At 35.7% G+C, this 14,230-nt stretch overlaps 1 protein-coding gene across 2 annotated transcripts in view; it reads right to left on the bottom strand.

Annotated features, from left to right (window-relative positions):
- The window catches only part of CAMKMT (calmodulin-lysine N-methyltransferase), a 214,504-nt gene that overhangs the window by 73,786 nt on the left and 126,488 nt on the right, over positions 1-14,230 (bottom strand). The gene's annotated exons all lie outside the window — the stretch shown is intronic.

Raw genomic sequence — 14,230 nt, 5'->3', positions numbered from 1 at the left:
TACATCAATTACATTTAGAAATTGTATTTACTTGCCAAAAAAGAAATATGAAATTAAAAGGCAATTGTATAAAGTGACACCACGCAACCTTCTCATTCAATCTCACTGAATACAGAATTATAGCAAGATAATATTTTAAATGCTTCAAAAGGAAGGCCATCAACTTCTAATTCAAAACACTAGCAAAATAAAACATGCAATTTTCATGCTATGTGATTTTCAGTGGGCAACAAAAACATTTAGCTACTATAAGAAGTCTTTCGAGTTGTGATATACTGGTTTCAGATGAATCTAGAAAGGGAGGTCAATGACACCTTGATACAATTACTAAAATTAATTTCTTTTGTCAATTTTCAAACAAAAGCACATTATGGATTGTGGATCAAATTAATTTTCAGGAATGTCTGAAGAATTACAATATCCTTACTTCAGGTTCACTGAAGGGTGGTATTTCAATAGATCAGAGAGGGAGATGAGAGAGTTATATACCCTAGCTCTATAGGATCATATTTTCAAAGCTATGTGGATGTTTAGCTCTTCTTTAGATACACTGTCAATTAACAATCTTTTCAAGTCTGAAACTATGAAGGTAAAGACAGAAGAAAAGTACATTCAAAATTATATTGAGAATGTCTAATATATCATATTCAAAATTATTTGAGAATGAAAATTTTGCTTCTGCATACCAGAACAGTTTTGCATCTTCTGTTTAAGATCTAAATTTTCAGAAGTATCAATTCCTAGTTGTCTATATCTTGATACACATAAATGTAGGTATTTCTTTTGGAATGGCTACCCAATAAAACTCAAAAGTAAGGTATATCCAGTTACACTCATCTGCTGTAAGACATCTCAATCAAAGCATATAGAAACCAGACATGCATTACAGAAGACATGACAAGTGATTTTGTCAGAGTATTATCTGGGCAGAACCATTAGGAAACAACATTTTATTCAAGTTCTATAGCATACCAATGGTCTTTATGCTTTTAAGTCTCTGTCACCCTTTGTTTATTTTTCAAATTATGGCATTTCAAATTATGGTTTAAAATTATCACATACTAACAATCTAAAGAAGGAAAAACAACTAAAACTAAAGGAATTCAACTGAAGGAAAGACCTTATTTAAATATTCTCAAAGATGGAACTATTCTAGTCTTTATTTTTGTTTATAAAATTAAATTTCTGAGTAAAGGTGGGTTTTGAAGACCAGATTTTGAAATTTCAGAATTTTTTTGAGCAGACTTTTTGAATTAAAATCAAACAGAAATTTCTGTCTTCCAAACCAGAAAATCCACCAAAACTAGTATTTTTTTAATAGAGAAACCCATCTGTGTCATTCTTACATATTTCAATACAGAACACTTTGATGAAAAAATCCAGAGTTCTACATTTAGGGTTTCCCCCTTGTTTAGTTTGCTCTTCTTCAGAAATACTGAGAATAGACCAGAGTGGTCATGTTAGTACATGATCCAGAAATCCTTTGTGCCATAGACAGGTAATAAGAAACAGTTTTTATTTTTCCCTCCAATAAAAGAGAGAAGTTGTTCCAGGAATAATAACACCTGCATTTTTCCAAAATGCTGTTTCTGTCACCAGTAAGTCATGAAGCAAAGAAGAATTACAACACAAAAGAGGAGTAGATGCCATTGCCATATTCCCTGAAGGTGATATTGAGGTAATGGGGATAGATTAGATGACCTTTGGAGCTCACTTCTAACCTTATTTCCTACAGACTATGATATCTTCACCAAGTTCCACAGAGGGAAGGCAGATAAGAGCTGATTTCTTTGGGGAGGTATTAGTTACAACCACAACAGAATCACTGCAAGAGTAAGTGGATATATCATTCCACATAACAAAAGTACAGACATTTCCACAGAGACACATAGAGTCTAAGAAAGGCATTTCAGAGAATAATAGAATGTATCAGGTGATATGAGTTACAAATACCTGAAATTTTGTCTTTTATTCAAGTTGCTTAACATTGTCTATTATAATTTTTGGCTGAGATAAAGATGAGGCTTGGGGATTTGTAATTTTTCAGCAGTTTAGTTTTCAGACATAACAAAACTACTCAAAAGCTTTGGAAAAGTACACGTTTTACCTAACAGAATAATTACTCAGCCCAGTACAGCAATTAATATTTCTCTAGTGTTGATGTGGACTCCATGCAGGCTCTCTCCCATGTTTGCTGTGGAAGGATTTTGCATATTGAGTAAAAAAAGTACAACTTCTGTCTTTACAAGTTTAACGAGTTTAGTGATCTGACTTTGGCTAGCCATCCTCTAGACATTCCTTACAACCTTTGTCTTCAAAACCCCTGATCCCAGAAACTTCCTTGAATGTAATCCTCTGTGAAGACATATATTCTCTCTCCGGGCTGATACATCAGTCTTACCCAAATTGGAATGACTTTCTCCTCCTGATACGAGAGAGTCCTTGTGAAGGCATGGCCAAGCATGGAAAATAGCTCCAGAGGCTGTCACTTTTAGAAAGAGGCAATGTTTTTGAATTTATATACCTCTGAAATTGTTCTTAAAGTGAGAAGCCTGTGGCAATTTAATTGTTCCTTATTTAAACTACAATTGAATACAGAAAAGTTATATTGCCTCAAAAGATTTAAGTTGGTTTTGCTGCAGCTTGTTCACTGGAAAATGCATTATCTTTTCTGTTTAGCAATTTTGCACTAGCCATTCGTAAGATTGATATATCCAGAAATATCTGTTGTTTTGAACAGCTTTATGACACTTTAAGGTGGTAACGCCTTTTCAAAGAACATGAGTAGATAAGCTAATACCTCTGTATTATACAATTGATACTCATAGAAGATGGTAAGATAAAAAACCTGCAAAGCGATAAACCTATGGCAGTAAGGAGAAATGCCCTTCCTGCCCATTCCAGCAAAGCTCCACCAGATTTTGCCAGAAATTGCCAACTAGCTTGCTTGCTAAGCATGCTGCTTAGACCATCACTGACCATACAATATATTTCACTACTACACAGATGTTTTATGAATGGATCAAGCTTTCTAAAAGGTGACTCTATTGCTTAAAAAGATCAACTATTACCCCTGCCTGAAAGGGGTAATAAAACTTACAGTCCTATTCAGGAATTTATGTGAATTTCAGTGAATCATGACTTAATGATATGTCATAACACTTAAGACATTAAAAAGGGCAAAATAAAGACATGAAATAAAGGCTGGTGTTTTATTCTCTGTGCAGCACTTACAGGGTATACTTGTCTACACATTAATTGTGAACTGCTACAACTGAAGGAGAACCTTCTCCAGTAACAATGAAGTAGACAGCTTTCATGAAAAAATAAGGTATAAAAGTAAGGGGATAGGAAGAAAATTACTCAGGGCAGAAAGCTCACAAAACACCCTGGTTTAGAACAAATACATGACCAGCCTGATGCGAAGGCAGACAGATGAGGAGGAATGTGAAAATGAACTGAAGTGAGGAGCGGCTGTGCAATGGTTTTACCTTGCAGTGCATAACCCTCCCTTTACAAAGTAATGTAGGCTCTGTGTGTTTGAGCCTGACTCCTCAGAACTAGATCGATTCCTAGTTGTCAGGTCTTCCTGCTGCCACCTGTTGTGCAGTCTGTTTCCCTGATTTTCTTTTGTGTTTTGCCTCTCCTACTACAGACCTTGGATGTGCACTCATATTCCTTACCCGCAGGAGGCAGGACTCTATTCATTGCAAGTATCACCACATGCCGATATATTTAAGTTATGATCTTTAAACCCTGAAACTGCCTTGTTATCTTATCCAGACAAATAACCTTCTAGTACTTATTCTTTCACTATTGCTTTCAGGGAAAACAACACCCACCCACTTTCCTCTGTTATAACTCTTCCAAGTTCATGCCAAGCATTCAACAGAAAAACTCTTCCCACACATTTGACAACTTCGTGTAAACAAAGCACATCTTACATCATTCCGTAGCTATTTTCAACCACTTACTTGCAGCCATCTAGAGAAGAAATGGCAATTCCCATGACACCATATCACCTGATGTAAGGTGATATTTCTATGATATTTCTATCACAGAAATATAGAGAATGGTTTGGCTTGGAAGGGACCTTAAAAAATCATCTTTGTCCAACCCTATCACCATGGGCAGGGACACCTTCCACTAGACCAGGTTGCTCAGAGCCCCATCCAACCTGGCCTTGAACATTTTCAGGAATTGGGCATTCAGCTTCTCTGGGCAACCTGCTCCACTGCCACCCCACCCCCACAGTAAAGAATTTCATCCTAATATCTAATCTAAACCTGCTTGCTCTCTCAGTTTGAATCCATGTATCCCCATACCTGCTCCCCTGAAAATACAGAACTAATACAATTTTATATCGTAATTTTTAACCTTCTTTTAAACAAGGTCAACAGGTTGCAACTATCTTCTGGTAAACACTCTCAGGGAAGCCTACCATGGTCCAGCAAGTAGTCTACCTTTCTTCTAGCAAACAAGTACAAATGTGAATGCCTCTTTCTGGGGGGAAAACAGGAAAACCAGCAATTTTTTTGTCCTCCTTGGCAAATTGGGTGGTGTTTTTAGCATTTGTGACAGTTATTGTCAACTCTTTTACATTATTGTTAATGTGAAAACAGAATGAAGTGTTTCTAGATAATTTCTTCCATTTATTTATTTTTAGATAGTTTTCAGATATTAATTGAACACTTCAGAGAAAGCTATTTGCCAATTGAAAAAAAAAAATCCATTTGGGTGAAGAACTTTTCAATATACACCAAATGGAAAGCTGCACCACTATGAGCTCCTAGTCTTAATCATCTCCCTGATTTTTTCTGTTCTGGCATATGGCCCATATTTTACCAGTGAACAGAAAATAGCATCTTAATCAGAGTTACATGCATGTCATATAGCCTGTAATAAGATAAAACACATGCATGTAATATATATACATATATTGTATATATACACTTTATTTGTATGTATATATATATACACTTTATTTTGCTTACACACACTACAAATGTATACACAAGCCTTTGAATTAACCTTAGTGATTTTTCAGAAATGCTATATAAACATGACAAATCAAGAAATCTTCTAAAATGTATATTAAAAGCACATATGAATTAGTGCTTTAGAAGTGACTTCTATGCTCACAGGTTTTACAGTGCATTGCCAGGCTTAGATAACACTGACGTAATCTCAATAGTTAGTACATGCTAGTGCCAACTCACACAGACAGGAATTCAGGGCAATCATCCAGCCCCAAAGGAGGATAGATGTGGAAGAGTTTTGCCTGCCAAATTAGTAATGTCTCTGATACAAGCACATGAGGTGACAGAAAGGACACTCCACTGACATGCATCACCTTTATTGGGGTAAAAACTTCCCTGTCAACAAAATTTTCTCTGCCAATTACTTATGCTGCATTTTATACAGCTATGTGTCACAAAAAATAAAAAAAAACTTTAAAAAATAAAAAAAGAGAGAGAGAGAAGAAAAACCACAAGCCAGGGCTTTTAACTTTCAAAATAAATCAGAATTTCTACTTAATGAGGGACATAACTTTCTATATTATGCAACTCCTTCCACTCCTTCCTCTGTCTCTTTAAGCTTAATTTTCCTAGAGCAAAGAAATGAGGCATTTGGAAAAGTGATGCCAAATTCATTGTTGTGTTCATTATCTAAGTTACAGACATTTTAATAATTTGCAGAGAATTTTACTTGTGTGTTATTTATTGAGGCCATTATGATTAAATTGTGCAAATAATTTAAAAGTGAAGCAAAATGAGAAGACTTACGACATATCCTTTATGTATCAAAAAACAGCACAAGAATGGCTTTTCACAATGTTTTCCTGGGTGTCAAAAATAATCCAGCCAATGCTATGAATAATTTTTACACTAGATGCTACTCAAAGATTAAAACTGTTGTGATATCAGGGTGTGAAAGTTAACTCAGTTCACTCACAACAAATGTTCTTTAAGATGATGTAATCCAGTACTGATTTTCCTAATTGCTTAGCCACAGGCCATAAATTTGTCAGTTCTCTCTCCTTGATTGTTACTGTAGTACAGTGATAAAACCAGTAGAATACAGTGGCTGACTAATGCTTTGGTTACTGGTCACATGCATTAAAACAGATTAAAACTTGTTGAAAGGTCATATTTGCAATTGAAGTCGAATAAAGAAGGACAATGCTGGTCTTTGACTGAACCTTTCTGTGAAGAAATTCTTCCTGATGTCCAGCCTAAACTTCCCCTGGCACAGCTTGAGGTAATTTCCTCTCAGCCTGTCACCTGTTATCAGGGAGAGGAAGACAACCTGGCTACAACCTCCTTTCATGGAGTTGTAAAGAGTGATTCGGTCACCCCCATGCCTCATCTTCTCCAGGCTAAACAATTTCAACTCCTTCAGCTGCTCATAGGCCTTACTCTCTATACCCTTCCCCAGCTCTATTATGTTCTCTGGACATGCTCCAGCTCCTCAATGTCTTTCTTGTAGTGAAGGGCCCAAAACTGAACACAGTGCTTGATGTGTGGCCTCACCAGCATCATGTACAGAGGAAGAATCACATTCCTAATCCTGACCTCTTTCCTCAAATAACATAAACTGATACAATTAAAGAAAACTTAGACAAAAGTGTCTGGGCACAAGGTACACATCCTCAGGATTCACCACAAATGAAAGAACTACAGCTGATGAGGACTATGGTCTCCAACTATGATCCCCAACTTCTAATATATTCCTGATAACATGATTATTTCTTTTCCTTAGAGGTCTCTTTTTAATGACAGCCTCACAGTGCTAACAAAACCTGTGTGGTGGAAGGGAGGGTTTATAGCCTTGAAGCAGGGTCCATTGTTTCCAGTGTTCCAGTCTGATTGTGCTTGCTCAGTATCTTGTATCAGAAGTGGGTGCTCAGGTGTGCACCTGCTTTACCTGCTTACAAATAAATCCACAATTATAAAACTGATTTCCAGTATACTACTGTGTTGCTGCTCTATGCTTGATCTTTTCAGATTAGTGACATTCCTTGCATAAGAGGTATGGGCTTTTCTTGGAAATAAATCCCAACATTATCTACATCACTGCCAAGCTGGAAGCAAATGATCCTGACAAAGCAATCATGGATAGTAGGTGGTATGGATCAAAGTGGGTTCCTCACTGTTGGGTGCAACAGACAGTCAAGCCATGGTGCCAAACAGGATGACTAACCCACACAACCTCCTATCTCTAAGGTGAAGGGGAGAAGAAAATTCCAACTTCTCAGCAGAGATTGACCAGGAGCTCGAGTTGTTTAGCCTGGAGAAAAGGAGACTCAGAGGTGACCTTATCACTCTCTACAATCTCCTTTCAAGAGGTTATAGTCAGGGGGCGTCAGTTTCCTTCACCAGACAGCAACCAACAGAACGAGAGGACACGGTCTCAAGTTGCGCCAAGGGAAATTTAGGTTGGATGTTAGGAAAAAGTTCTTCATGGAAAGAGTAATAAAATACTGGAACGGTCTGCCTGGGGAAGTGGTGGAGTCACCATCCCTGGATGTGTTTAAAAAAAGACTGGATATGGCACTCAGTGCCATGGTTTAGTTGAGGTATTAGAGCATTGGTTGGACTCGATGATCTTGAAGGTCTCTTCCAACCTAATGATTCTGTGATTCTGTGAGACCTCATGTCACATATGTCAACAACATGCAACTGCTAGCTCCAAAAGTTCATGAAATTCCTAAAACTATATTAAAATGCCTCAATAGAAAAACCATTAAGAGAGTCAACATTGGGAAGCTGCACATTAAATCTCATCTTGAAGATAGAGAGAGACTGATGGTGGAACTTAAAAGTCAGGGAATTTAAAAGTCAAGCTATGATGAGTCTACACATTTACTACAAAAATGATGGCATACAACCAAACTCAAAAACAGATCTGATATTTTTAAAAGGCCAATTTCATAATAATTCTAAGCTAAATCAGAGAAAATAATTTGAACACAGAAATGGTCACATGAAATGAAAGCTGTGTAGAATTCTTATTTCTAATGCCCATAAACCAATTTTTTTCACGTCTAAGAAAAATCTACATTAATTTTAGAAATAATTAAAAATTTTAGTATTTAAAGATACTGTATCTGTATTGATGGAAATGTATCAGGTTTATGTGAGGAGCAAATAGATGAAAAAAGAAATCAATTGTTGGAAGATTTAAGGAAAATTTAAATGACTTTCAAGATGTACCAGGAACAACAGAGGATCTATAAATTGTATCCATCACCAATCATGCAGAAGAGGTTGAAAAGTTCAATAAATAATTACTTTTTCCATTTAGGAAATGAAACAGGATAACCTGCTCTGATCAAGTGACGAGGGTATAGTACTTTTTCAACAGTATCTCAGGAAGATGTTCAATGACAGCTACTACAGTCATGTATTTTTCAATTAGTATACACACAGCTAACTCATAGCTGAGAATTTTATGATAGCCTAGCAGTTCATTGCTCAATTAATGCTGATCTTTAATGCATCTCAGAACTGCAGAGAAGTTCCAAAAAACTGGATGAAAACCAGTACAGTACCAGTATTCAATAAACATCAAATTAAATAATCCAGGTAGCTCCAGCAACATGATATTGGCCCTAGATACAATAATGGGATGGTCATAACAGGATTTTAATAAGAAATTAAAGGAGGACAATATAATTGCAAAATAAAATTGCTAGCCAATACAGCTTAATATATGATTGAGTGTGCTGATGAAGCTTTTGTAAAGCAAAAAAACTTGGATTCTAAAATAATATTGACAAAAATTCAGCATGGCCCAAAAAAAGAAGGTCTCAAAATGAAGTTACTATATTGAGAACATATATTTTTCCTCAGATCCTGGGGTGGTATATTTTTGACCTTATGTCATTTAACATCTGCACCTGGAAACATAAAATCATTACAGATATAATTTTCAGATAACATAAAAGCTGATGTCAGGAATAATCATGAAGAAGACAGTTCAATGACATAGTGTGGTCTGGATTTCTTGATAATCTGGATGCATGAAAGCAATCTGTGGTTCCTACCACCAAATGTAAATGTAAATTAACACACCCAGGATAAAAAGAACTTTGTGAACACTTCTGTAGTGGGAGACTCAGTACTTCAAAGGGTTAATGTATTCCTATTTGTGGGCAGAGAATATTGCCTGAAAGAAGGCATTACACTTCCTTCCTGGCTAATATGGCTGCTAGTAAATATTTGTGTATGTGCTGAGGTCTAAACCTCACGAGGTTTCAAAGAACAATTATGAAAGTCAATAAAGGCCTGTATAAAGATGAACAAAAATGAGACCTAATCATTTTGTTTATAAAACAGAAGGTGAGAAGGGAGTCCATTGAGAATGTACAATTTGTAATTGTAATGTACAATTCGAATGTACATGTAACCTACATGGTGAAAAAAAACTGGTAACATAGGCTCCTAATTGGAAAGGCAAAGTTTTTAAAAGATTCATTGGCTGGCAGCTGAAATTAACAAAAAATGCGACAAAAGTATCAAATATAAATTAATGAGACAGTAACTGCCAATTATTTTGGTGGTTTGCATGTCATTGAAAATTTCATTAACTTTTTTGGAGATGCTTTGACTTTCTTCAAACAGAATTCAGGAAATTTTCAGTCTTAGAAGTTTAAACAGGGAGCTGAACTGACTGGCTACAAAAGTTCCATGAAAACATGAACACATTGGAAAGCAGCAAGTTCCAGAAAGCAAAACTCCAGATTAATAGAGGGAATAACCCACTGCTCTTAGCACTATTCCTGATAGGTGGCATTGACTCAGTCGATTCAATGTTCTGGTCCCACATTTCCTTTCATCATTTGGAGACAACAGTGCATGTAAAATATTATATATGTACAATTTTCTTATTTATACTCAATATTCTTGCCTTATATAAATAGTTGAATTGATCCAAAATGCAGGATCTCCTTTCCTCAAAATCAATACTTCTATTAAAAAAAACAGGCTTCTATTAAAATGGCCTGGGAGGGATTGCATGTTATACCCAGCCTCCAGAAATAACTCTTTAATGTATTGTATGGAGGGGACCAAAGCATTTCAGCACATTATTCCTTACTCTTTCTCTAGTGGCCAAAATCTCCAATAAATAATTTTATTTTTCTCAGTAACTAAACTGGAAAGTACCTTGCACAAATAGAAGTCTTACTGCTTACAAGAGAAATCATCTTAATATCACCTTTTATTTTAGAGATTCACAACTTATTTACACCTATAAAACATGAGAACTAAGGCAGATGCCATGACCATTCTGCAAGTCACTGACCTTCAAAAATGTACTCATTACAGGCTGGCGGCCTCTGACTATAGTCACATCAAATTTGTGATTAAATCTTTAAGAGCATAAAATATTCAAATATAAGATTAGGAAAAATTAGGATGATTGTAATTGTAAAAGTTAACACTCAGAAACATGCAACACCTAAAACTTAAAACCTAATTTTACCACGGTAGATAGATGTCCTAAATCCCTTGTTTGCTTTTTTGCCTGATCTGGGTATGATCACTTTTTGTGGCTATGATGGAATATTTCCTGCAGAAAAATAATATTGTTGCCTGGAATATTAGTTGATATACTTTAAATGGCAGTAAATCTCTTCTGTGTTATACTACTTGTGGTTCTTAGAATAATGGCTAAAAGCTCCAGGTGATTGCTCATTTCTCTTTTTTTTTTTTTTTTTAAATCACCATCCTTAAAAAAAATGTAGAATTCTTACTGAGAGAAAATAGTAGTTGAGAATATAAAATTCAAATAAATAGTACCAACATTTTCAATTGAATGCTTGACATCAAGATCTAAATACAGGGTAAGTACCTAATCTGGTGAATAAACATGGGTTTAGATGTAGGAGTTTAACCTTAAGCATTCAGAAGGAAATATTCTAGACATTCCCTTTAAATGCTGAGTATTTAATATTAACACATATTAAAAGTTACAGACATGCTAATTTTAACACCCACATGTTGACAGCTTCAATTTATTTCTAGTAACAGTTGGGATTTTGTTTACATTAAGGCACAAATTTAAAGTCAGCTAGCTTACTTTACTTTTATTTCTTTAGCTCCTTTTACAACAAAGTAGCAGTCAATCCAATAAAGTGAAATGTCTTTAAAGTATCACATAGTTTTAAAAGAACAGTCTCATGATATCCTGCTCTCTTGCTTCAATAGCCTAAGGCAGTTTAATTATGGCAGACTTCATCTTAATTCTATCCCTTTCTTTTCCCCTTTTTCCACATCTATCACAACCCATTTGAATTAGAATCAAAGACTACAAAATGTTTACAAGATTGTACAAGCTGAATATACCTTTCCTAATCTGAAATGGTCTCAAAAACATTGTAATGTTTGTACAGGTGGGATTGAAACTTGCCATCCAGGGCTTTGGAAATCAAATGCTTAATAAATTCTTACATTTCCTAAGTGCTTTATGTTTATCAATAGCCACAAGAAACAACGTCACTTCATACAGCTCAAATATAGTTAAAGGCATTTTTTTAGCAACAACTGCTTAGAGCAGCAAAAAAACAGAGAGAGTAAAGGTAGGCAGAATCACTGAGAGCTGTATTGCTGAACTCTGCAGAAGACTCCTTCAAATAAATATTTCAAACCTTTATATGAATATTTTAAGCATGACAACTACACATAAACACACAGCCAAAGTGCTCAAATCCACTCAAGAAAGACTATTAAGTCATCAACCTGCCCCTGACAGGATCCACTGAATATGGCAACAGTGAGAAGTCAGGAGACAGTTGGAATCATTTCAAGACTGCTAATTTAACTTGTCTTAAAACCAACCAATGCTCAACGTGTCATCATCAATGTCATCTCATCGCAGTCTGAAAAGCCTTTGACCTAAAGCAAAAAGGTCCCCAAGTGCCACCCTTCTTGTCTACTGGTTGAAAATCTAATTGGTTCTGCTGACAGGCTTGGGAATTGGTAGGAAGGCTGTTCAGTTAATCTCCAAGGGCCAGCAAAGAGCTCAGTATCCATCTCTGAGCTTTGCTCCCTGGCTGTCGTAAAATGACTCTGATGGTAGTGCAAGTTCTTATGCTTCAGCTGTCTTCTGACTTCTGTTAAGTCAAATCCAATAAAGTTTGTCACTCAATAATCTGAGAGCTACCCAACAAAACCTCTTTGATCAATAACAGCTTGCCTGCTTGCACTGAGGAAGGTGACCTATTAAAGATTAAAAACACACCTGCTGCTTGCAGCACAGAACATCTTTTTTTACTTTTACATAAAAATTCATCCATTAAAATGAGTTTAACTGCTACAACTATATATAAATTTTACATGCCATGAAGCTAAAATAAGATTTAAAAAAATATTTTAGCTATATTACAGTGCTTTTATTAAATTTGAGTCACAGCTTTTCTTAGAATCAGAAAGGCCTCATCCAAAAGGCCTCTCACCACCCACTTGTAACTTTCATTTTAGACACCTCCATACATTCGTCTTTGTTTTAATTTTTTTGCCTGCTAATAGCAAACAGCTCTTTTTCAGTGACAGTTCAGTAATCTGTTTCTGCCTATTTGCTTATGCCAGAACACAAATATTCATGTTGCCAGGAAATGCAATTTAAATTTTTAATTACAGACATCTTCTCCCCTGTTTGAGAATTTTTCTGGAACTATAGATACACCTTACCAGAGGCTACAAGCAACAGGTGCTTTACAAAGCCCTAAGAAGGAAAAACTAGGCTGATTTTTTTTGTTGCTGCTGTTGAATTTCTTTTAATCATCAGGTATTAATTGATCTACCTCATCAGATATTTTAAAGAAAACAGTAGGATACAGGTAAACCAAGAATGTAATTAAGGGTGTAGCACTCAATAATAAATTCCTGAAGGAGCAAATCACAAACAATAAACTCGACTGACTGAACCATCAGTGCATGTTTGGAATGGGTTATCAATCTCCCAGAAAATCACAGAGACCCTCAGAGCAGTAAATTCAAGGTACATGAGATATGCAGTGTATCTGTTGATTGTCATGATTTGTTTAACCTGGTGTCCTTCAGGCATCCATTTAAAGGAGTAAATAGCAGCTAGAGAGTGAGATGACATTTTAAAGCAACTAGGAGATACAGATCTGTATCTTCAATAAAATTAAATAAATATTTGTCTCTGAATTCCTTGAATTGTTAAAAAAAAAAGAAAACAAGACAACAGTTCTGGAAAATATAAATATTTGTTAGGGTTTATGCTGTCATTAGTTACTACTTCCCAATAAAGTAAAATACTAGTCTATGGATGCCAAGACTAGATGAACATAAAACAAGAATTACACATTAGGTAAACCTACTTCAGTATCTGCAAAGCAGTCTGCAAGTACAAACTGAGACAATCAGACACCAGACAATTACCATAAATAAATCCCCTACTGTGAACATTAGAGACACTCAGTAAGGTCTACCTGTGCAAAAGCATTTCTGCAGCTTTGCAAGGCTTCTCCTTGCTGCTCTGGAAAGGGCCCAACAGGTAGGTAGGTGTCATGCTGTACACTGCTTTGTTGTCAGTCAAGGCTCTTTTTTGCAACAACAAGGCTACAGGCTCTGAGCTGTCAGAAACACTTGCCTGTCCAAAAACATTAAATGCACTCTAATAAAGACAAAGCCTGGGGTGTGGGTAGAGGCACCATCCAACAGTGCCTCCAAAAAATGTCATTTACACAGACTAAACTTCGAGTAGTAGATTCCCAGCAAACCCAACATAAAACACCAAAAACTCATGACCTAAGGCATAGATAAATGCAAGTGACAATCAAAAAATGTCTTCATCATTACAGTCAGGAAGTCTCTTGTAGAAAACGAATCTGTTAGAGAGTCACATCTTGGTATTACAAGTTTAACAGGAGATAATGAAGACAAATGCTTCTATTACATATTATAAAACATATGCATTGTCTACAGAATATCCAAAAAAAAAAATTTTAAAATAAATAAAATATATATATATATATATATATATATATATATATATATATATATATATATATATATGTATATTAGACTCTAACAAGAACTGCACATAAAGTTCAGCTCAACAAACCATGCCAGTTACTCATCAATTCAGTGGATGCAGTCAACTGCACTTGTTCTGCTGGGCTTTTAGTAGGAGAGAGAGAGTATCAATCTTTTCCCACTATCCAAAACTGCCAGCAGCCTACACCAAAATCACTCTT

This window comes from Parus major, chromosome 3 (assembly GCF_001522545.3).
Source record: "Parus major isolate Abel chromosome 3, Parus_major1.1, whole genome shotgun sequence".
Lineage (NCBI taxonomy): Eukaryota > Metazoa > Chordata > Aves > Passeriformes > Paridae > Parus > Parus major.
The sequence above is the reverse complement of the archived record's forward strand: the minus strand, read 5'-3'. Positions and strand labels throughout refer to the sequence as shown.